Raw genomic sequence first — 9,972 nt, 5'->3', positions numbered from 1 at the left:
AGAAATCTCGAACGTCCAAATAGTTAAGAAAATTCTGTGACTATTTCTATGCATTTGTGAATCTGTTATTTCAATAATGGCGTGTGCGAGAAATAAAAAAACAACAACATTTATTTTGTTTAAATCGACATTGTTAACACTACAAAAACGCCCGGAAACGGTTTGCTTACAATTTTAAAAACATCTTTTAAAAATACAATTTCACTTTGAGCCATCAATCATGAAATAAGGCGTTTTCATGAAAAGTTACATTGCCCCGAAGTATTTTATATAGTACTACATTAGTCCGCCTGTTAGTAAGGAGGTTTTAGCGTCATAAAGATATATATATATATATATATATATATATATATATATACATATATATATATATATTATATATATAAATTGTTTTTTAGAACAAATAAATATGATTTCTATATCTTTGTAAACAAAAGAAATATAAACAAAAAAATATGACTGGAACGGAGAGAAAGTCAGAAAACCCTAAGGTTATAGGGTAGGAATAGGGGTTCGGTGTAAAAATGGCAGAGGTAAAAATGGCAGAGGTAAAAATGGCAGACGTAAAATGGCAGAGGTAAAAATGACAGAGGTAAAAATGGAAGAGGTACAGATGTCAGAGGTAAATAATTATGTCAGTGGTAAAAAATGTCAGAGGTAAAGTTGTCAGTGGTAGAAATGTTAGTGGTCAAAATGCTAGAGATAAAAATGCCATTGATAAAAATGTAGTTGAAATGCAAGAGGACGAGGTAAAAGTGACAGATTTTTTTTTTTTCTTCATGTTTCTGACACCTTTCTCGCAATACGCGCTTTTCGTGCCTTCTGAAATAAAGCACGGGGGAGACCGGGGAGAAATGGGACACGGGGAGAAATATGGGACACTCAATGCATGTAACTTGAAAAATGCTTGGCCAGTCAACAATCCAATTATATCAGTAAAAAGATGAGCCTCGGTACACCTGAAAATGGACATATTAACCACTATACAGCTCTACAGGTATCTTGTCAGTAAAATATCAAACTTACTATAGGTCTGGTAGGTCCTATAATATGTTAATAGGTATTTTGATAAGTGTGCAAACATCTGAAAATAAAATTGCTTGATAACAGACATGCAGGTATGAAAAATTGGCAGGGATCTTTTACTGTTTCTGTTACCACTGGGAGAAATTTAATAGGGCAGTGTTACATTTCTCCCCGCGGCACATGTAAATCCTACTTTGGTCATGATGGTTATCCAATTTCTATCCAGGTTCTCTCATTTCTCCCCGCTTGATGTCCCATTCCCCAAAAATTAGGGGTTAAACAAATCATTAATTACACGAAAATGTTTTATATATAAAGGGGTATCACTAAATACTCTTAGTGGGGCAGCTTAGCAAACCTATTGTGCATTTTGTGATACAAGCACCAAAATTAACATATTGCAAACATTTTCAGATATTGGCCCACTTGGTATTCTCCCTTTATGTCCGCCATATTGGATTTCAAAATGGTCGCCATTTGAAATCTACAGTTGTGATTATCTCTGGGTCTAATGGTGCTATTGACCTGATTCTGGTATATTCCGGGTTTATGCCCATGCTTTGGGGAACAGCTAAGTTTGAAAAGCATCAAACATTTACATTTTTTCGCCTGCGGATTCGTTCAACAATGACTGAAAGAAATCCCATGGCAAACTATCAATTTTTACTCTCACTGGAACAGTTTATTGCTAAAGTTCGTCTCCAGTTTTAAAAGTCATAAGTTTGTAAAGTGACCACAAAGTATTCATTAAACTTCGAGATACGTATTTGTTTTTGCGCCATGTGATACTTGAACAATGTAATAAAATATTTTGCAAGAGCTTACTTATGTCTACAGATACATCTGCTGTAGTTTTTTTTTATTTTTGCGTTTTGTATATATACTTCTACATTATGTCGTGATCAGGTCTTGTGAGATAAATAGGCTCCTACGAAACCTGAATGTGAGAAAATAACATAGAACAGGTGAAAAATTAGCGGTTTGCTTCGACTATGTCTCCTTCACTTCTTTACACTAAACAGTTCAAAAGATGAAACATAATGACAATATACTAGCCTGGACGTGAGCGGAATTCGTTTGTGTATAAAGAGTATGTATGTGAGAGTATGTATATCTGCGTATAGAAGTATATATATCGTGCGTGTGTGTGTGTGATAACTTCATTGGAAAAAACAACGTACAGGATTATACTGTTTAAGGGCTTTGCAGCATTGTTGGAGCCCCCTTATAATGATAGATAATAGTAATAATGATAACAACAACAATAATAATAATAATAATAATAATAATAATAATAATAATAATAATAATAATAATAATACTGAATAATAAAAATAATTTCCCATAGGCCTACTAGGCTGTCAGCTGGTTTATCATTCCTCTGAACAGACAGATTACGCCACTGCACTTGAATCAAACTCAGAATAATGAGAGTGCTCTAATCTTTTTAAAACATAATTCAATAAACATTCTTCAAATCTGCAGTTTGGATTTGATAATTCGATAAATACAGTTTGCTCTGGCTAGGTTATCATTCAAAACCTCTTCATGCGTTTATCTCTGACGAAATTGCTCTCATAACTTTTTACCTCTGACATTTTTACCTCTGCCATTTTTACCTCCGCCATTTTTACCTCTGCCATTTTTACCTCTGCCATTTTTACCCCTGCCATTTCTGCCTCTGACATTTCTACCTCTGCCATTTTTACCTCTGCCATTTTTACCTCTGCCATTTTTACCACTGCCATTTTTACCTCTGCCATTTTTACCTCTGCCATTTTTACCTGGCATCATGAAGGTTTATATTTCATTTATTTCATTTCCAACAACATTTTCATACACAAAATAACACAACATCAATGCAATGTGGTAACAAAGAAAAATACGTGAAGTTGACAATACTACGCATCACAAAAGCAAAGTAAACAATGAAAATTGAAACTAAAGTTGCAGGAAATGGAGGAGACATGCTAAAAAGCTAAGCTTGTATTTTGCAGTCTCCTCGTGGACAAAAAGACTAAATAACATCAAAAAGCAATTAGCTAGACATAATATATCGGTGTACAACACATACAGACCTATGCATATAAACAAACAAACAAACAAACAGACGGACAAACAAACACAAGCAACCTCTCTTGTAAAGAGAAAGATAGAGAGAAAAAAACAAAACACAGTAAAGGAAAAAGAGGAAAAGAGGAAATTATTTTGAAAGAAGAAACAGAAAGAGACAAGAGGACAGGGAAAGGCGAGAAAGGAGAAGAGATGAAGGGTCTATACCAGCACACGCGAGGCACATGATGCGGTGGGTCACCGAGGTATATGTACATAATGTAGGAAAGGAATAGATAAAAGAAAAGAGTGAATATAACGAATATAAAAGAGAGCTCAGAATTAAGGCTAATTAAAATATAACTCATTCAACTATATAAGAATTTATGAACAACTTCTTCAGTTTAAATGTGAATGTGTTTAAACTTAGAACTTGTTTCATACTATTATCGAGAGTGTTCCAAAATTTGGGGCCAGTAAAAGAAAACATGGATTTAGCAAACATAGTCCTAGTTAATGGCAAATGAAATGAGTTGGATTGCCGGGTAGGATAAAAATGAACAGATCTATTTTTAGTGAACATGGACTCAAACACAAATGGGAGAGAATTATTGGTAAGTTTGTACATAAATTGTCCTAGGTGTAACAAATACAAATCCTTAACTTTTAAGATATTGTTTTCATGGAATAATACATCAGTATGACTTCTCCACGATTCATTGCAAATAATGCGAAGAGCTTTTTTCTGTAACAAAAGTAATCTTTCCAAATGAGAAGAATGTGTGTTTCCCCAGGCGAGTATACCATAATTCAAATAAGGTAAAATCAGAGATGAATATAACATCAAAAGAACATTTTTGGGTAAACAAAATTTAACTTTATTTATAACACCTATATTTCTTGAAATGATACGGCTTATGGAATCAATATGTAAATTCCAAGTAAGTTTACGGTCAATAATCAAACCTAGGAATTTAATTGAAGAAACTTCTTCGATAACTGTATCATTCAGATATACATTTCTAGGTACATTTTCTAAAGAGTTACTAAAAATCATACATTTAGTTTTTTTGATATTTATGGACAATTTATTTGCTCTTATCCATTGAAGTAATTTATCCAATTCAACATTTAAAACATCAATTAACATATTAGGATCAGAATGTGACAAAAAAACATTAGAATCATCAGCAAATAATAGAAAGGAAAGAATACTTGATGAATTCGGCATGTCATTAATGTAAAGGATGAATAAAAGAGGTCCAAGCAAACTTCCTTGAGGAACTCCACAATTAACATTTTGCATGACAGATGTATGCCCATTAACATAAACAAATTGCTTACGGTTAGAAAGGTAACTTCTAAACCACTCCAAGGCCTTTCCTCGGATACCATAATATGATAATTTATAAAAAAGTATATTGTGGTCAATGGTATCAAAGGCCTTGGAGTAGTCCAGGAAAACGCCGATTGTATGATGAAATTGATCAATGGCTTTTGAAACTTTATCTAAAAAGGTAAGTATTGCGTGGGAGGTGTTGTGGTTTTGCCGGAAACCAAACTGATAATCATAAATTATTTTATGAATATCCAAAAACTTCAATAATCTAAAATGAACAACTTTTTCAAGTAATTTCGAAATAGAAGTCAACAAAGATATAGGTCGATAATTGCAAACATCTTCCCTATCCCCTTTTTTATAAATAGGAATTACTTTAGAAATTTTCATATCCTCAGGGACAACTCCGTTACACAAAGACAAATTAAAGACGTGTACTAATGGATCAACAATAGAATTGATAATATTTTTCAAAAGAACATTATCAATACTGTCATACCCGGCACTTTTCTTGTTTTTCAAATTCTGAACAATATCTAACAATTCATTTCTCTCTAAAGGAACAAAAAACAGTGAGTTAGGATTACGAGTTTGTAAAAAATCAAAAAAATTCTTTTGACTATCCGGAACATTGTGAGCAAGATTATTGCCAATTTGTGAAAAATACTGATTAGAAATATTTGAAATGGATGTAGCATCATCGATAATCAAATTGTTATGTTTGATTGTGGTAATACGCGGTTTCTCCGTATTTTTATTAATAGCTGTATTAATAATTTTCCACGTATTTTGAATATCATGTTTAAACAAAGATAACTGATTAATAAAATATTTACGTTTCTCGCATCGTATTACTTGCGTGAGAACATTCTTATATGAAGTATATTTATAATGAGATTGCTGAGTGCGTTTAAGTTTATCAACATAATACAAATTATTTTTACGGTTAATCGATCGCAACAAAGATTTAAATATCCAAGGCAGCCTAGGATATCTTTTGTAATTGTTACATTTTTTTCTAACAATGGGAACATGTTTATCCAAAATGGAAATTAGCGTTTGCATAAACAAATCATAAGATTCAGTTGGATCCTCTTTATCATATACATCAGTCCAGTCCACTCTGTTTAGCTCGTCTTGTAACCTAAGTATACTGTCAGGTGTTATTTTCCGGAAACTTACCATAGGAGGCTTTAAAGAAATTCTACGGTTAAGGGGTACATAAGTGAAGATGGGATAATGGTCAGTTAAATCTGATAAAATAATTCCAGAGACAGGTAAAGGGCTGATGTTACAAAATATATTGTCGATAAGTGTTGCAGAATGATTGGTAACACGAGTTGGTTTTGTTATAAGCGGTAAAAAAGACGAGGAAGTCATTATATCCAGAAAATTTTGGGCATTGTTTAAAGTCTGAAACTTTGATAAATCAACATTAAAATCTCCCATAATAAAACAATCTTTATTATTAAAAGTTGGGTTTGATAATAAGGATTGTACGTAATCAAAAAAATCATAGATATTTGAATTCGGAGGTCTATATAATACTGACACAATTATATTCTTTGAATTAGGGACCTTAATTTCAATAACAAGTGATTCAACAATTTCACTCATACAGTTCAATTCATCATGAACAACATAATCCAGACTTTGTTTTACATATAAGGCAACGCCTCCGCCCATTCTCTGATTTCTACTATTATGTATGAAATCATAACCTGGGAGTGAGAACATAGAAGTAGATCCATGAGTGGTCCATGTTTCACTAAGACCTATTACATTAAAAAAGGATCCATGAGTGCCATCCATAAATAAGCGAAAATTATCAAAATTATGATTCAAACTCCTTATATTCAGATGCATTAAAGACAAATTATTGTCACAATCAATACCTTCAACGAAAGATTTGATATTGTTAATAGTGAAATATTCTGAACTTGGATATTGTTCATTGTTATTCTGACAAAAATTAACACTATCCTCATAAAAATTAAAAGGTAACTGATAATCTTTACTAGAGGGGTCATTATTTGCCTGTGTTTCCGTGTTATTACTGAACATTTCAAAAAACTCATCACTGTTTAATGAATGAAAGGCAAAGTCTTCGACTCGCATCATCTAGGAGTCAGAAAGAAATAGGACGTACTCGGTGCCATCGAGCGCCAGTGTGCGTTCAAGCATGCATGGCAGAGACCCCAGGAGGATGAGATAAGAGAAAGCATAAAAGAATGTAAGAGGACGAGAAGGAGGAGGAAGGAACAGAAAAAGTGGTAGAAGTAGAAATAAGAAAGAAAACGTAAATACCGGAGAATTACAAGAGAGCAAAGGACAAACAGTAGACAAGAACAAGACAAACACCACAAAAAACACATACCTATCGACTCATGACCAAGGTACATTTCCGAAAAACTAAACCTAATCATCGCTCTCCCTGCCCCCCCCCCCCCCTCCCTGAGAAGAGTATGTCAAAACTGGTCAGGCAAGATAGACTCCGAATAATGCATTTACAATCCTTTTTTTGTGAGTACAGTATTCAGTTAGTGCACTGGATGAAAGTTGCCAGTGAACCCGATGTTACATTTGCTCGTATGGGCTAGGCTGAAGCTTTTCATTGGTCGAGCCTCGTCACGCCACGCTACTCCGTCACCCAACACACAAATTTGACGAGAATGCGTTCACTGGTGCATGTATTGTAAACCATCGGTATGTGACAGTTATTGTTCCATCTCAAAACTGAACAAAATCAAAGCGTTTGTTACCAGTACATTGTCAAATATATCGTTAGATTTCAGTGCATCTGGGCAGGGGTTCACCGAACCACGCCCCTCTGTCATTTACATCTCAGTTCCCACATTATCATATTAACGAAGTCTCATTACGAACACACTATACAGAGACCTGTCCAATTGTTAATTTCTGAGTTAAATGCCTGTACCAAGGTATTTTTATATTCCCGGGCGGATCCAGAAATTTGCGATAATAAAAGGGGGTGCATGCACCCCTCCCCCGTTTTCTTTCTCTGTCTTTTGTTTTAACAAAGTATGAAGGGGGGGGGGGGCGTGCGCCCGGTGCAGTCTTCTCTGGATCCGCCATTGTATCCGGAAGTCATCTGCCCGTGACATAGGTTGTCCAGTGCTCCTATAGAGCATAGTCAAATAAGATGACATTGTTATAGAAAACAAGAACAAGAACAAAGCTATTCTCAAAGACCTCATACTATAGAAGACTATTTTCCACAAATATACATAACATTTTAGTAAAGATGTGCAACTCAAATAACTCGAAGCACACCCAGCCAACACATCCGATTGGAATCAAACATTAACAAGTATTTTAAATTCAAACCCTCAGTTGTTTGCTGTTTATAACGTAATAAAATTACTGAATAAAACGTATTTATTTCAAAACTATCGAACAGTGTGTGAAAAAACAACAACGACAGCTTTCTCAAAATTGCTCTCAAAGCTTTACTGAATGTCTAGCAATAACCCCAGGTGGATCAATGGCAATGCACAACTGCAATACACAAAGGCCCAATGAAATAGAAAAAGAGAGATCAACAGCAACATCAGGCCATTCTTTTTAAAATTATTCAAATAAAAGGTATGGTCCCTGTAGTCATGATATCTACATAAAAGGATAACAAATACGAGACCTGTGTTTATTGACTTCAACTTGACTTCCGAAATGCTATGCTTATTTGAGGCCATTGAAGTTGTCATTGGAGCAGTGAACTCTCGATACATCCGAATTGTCAAGTAGCCTAAGACCGCCTAAATAATCACACATAAATGAAGGGCGGTCGGTCTTACGTGATAATGATTTGAACATGAACATTAAATGTAAGAGAGAGAGAGAAAAAAAAAAGAGAGAGAAAAAAAAAAAAGAGAAGCAGCCAAGCCTGAAAGTCTCAAGAGAATAGAGAGTGAATACTCTGAGCGCTAAGAATATACAAAGACAAACTTGGAGTTCTTGATGTTGGTATATAAAGACAAAACGAACTAGAGGGATTCCTTTCTACACTCTTGCCGCGGGGCTTATCGGGCAGTGAACTCTCAATTATATGACAATAATCACAAAGAAAATCGAGTGCGCTGAAGTGCGCTGAAGTGTAAGGCGGTCAAACTTACGTAATAAATCAGCATTTAATAGATGTAGTACATACGCAATGAACGAGTAAAATGAACTGAACCAAGCCCAAGAAGCCTGGAAATCTCAAGCGCTTGGAGAAAGAATGCTTGGAGCGCCAGTAATAATATGCACATAAACAAATTTATAGTTGCTGTTGCAGGTACACAGAGGAAAGAACGAAAGAACGAAAAAAGCACAAGAAAGTCCCTTTCCATATTTGTCATGGAACTCACAGGGCAGCGAACTCTCAAATACCGCATTAACAAAAAGAAGAAGAAAAGAGAAAAACAAAATCCAGTGCACTGAACTGAAAGGCGGTCACTTTTACGTAATAAATCGAAATTAGATGTTGAACATGGAGCATAACGTCGGGCGCCAGACCTCGCATCAACAAAATGTCAAATGTTCAGGAGAGCCAGAAAACATGGCGGCCAAAGCACTAGAGTGAATGGGAAAGCCTTTCATTTGACCTGCCGTGGTGGCTTCAATTTTTGGAGTAAAACAGTTGGAATTGAAACCGGACATTACTTAACCCATGCATTATCTGACCATTAATCCAGAAGAGTCATTTTCACCAAAATTTCACATGCGAGGTCCCGTCACCCCAGCGGCGATACTCCCCCCCCCCCCCCCCCACCGGAAGTCTAAGGCTCATGAAAAGAAAATGCTTAAGCTCGAAGCGTCAATAATACACATTAACAAACTTGGGAATTTAGTTGTCTTGACTAAAGACCTATAGGGAGAGAGAGAGAAAAAAAAAAGAGCGAATTTTTCACAAGTACACGAAAACCACTTTGACCACGACACCCATGTTCGCAGTGCACTGTAATTAAAGGCGGTCGGTCTTACGTATTAAGAGTTTGAACATGAACATCAAATGAAAAAAAGGAATAAAGCAGCAGTGCCTGAAAATCTTAGGCGAATAAAAAGTGAATGGTCGAGGTGCTAAGAATACTCATGAACAGGGATTTACGTATATAAAGAAAAAACAAACAAACAACTAGAGGGATTCCTTTCTACAATTGCCATGGGGCTTATAGAGCAACGAACTCTCGATTACCACCTTGCTTGACCTGGAATAATAATACTAGTAATAATACAAATTCTAGGGCACTGATCTGTAAGGCGGTTAATCTTACGTAATAAGTCAGAGTTAGATGTAATACATGAGCAATAAACAAATAAAATGTGTTGAACCATGCCTGGAAGTCTCAAGCTCATGTAGAAAGAATGCTCGGAGCGCCAGGAATACACATAAACACTTTGGAGTTGTTGCTGTAGGTATATCAATAGAAGAAAAGAAGAAACTAGGCAAATTCCTTCCGCTGATTACTATGGAACCTATGGGACAGCGAACTCTCAAATACCGCTTTAACCAAATAGAAGACTGTTGGTAAGAAAAAGAAAAAAAAACAACAAAA

Source organism: Diadema setosum, chromosome 7 (genome assembly GCF_964275005.1).
Source record: "Diadema setosum chromosome 7, eeDiaSeto1, whole genome shotgun sequence".
Lineage (NCBI taxonomy): Eukaryota > Metazoa > Echinodermata > Echinoidea > Diadematoida > Diadematidae > Diadema > Diadema setosum.
The sequence above is the reverse complement of the archived record's forward strand: the minus strand, read 5'-3'. Positions refer to the sequence as shown.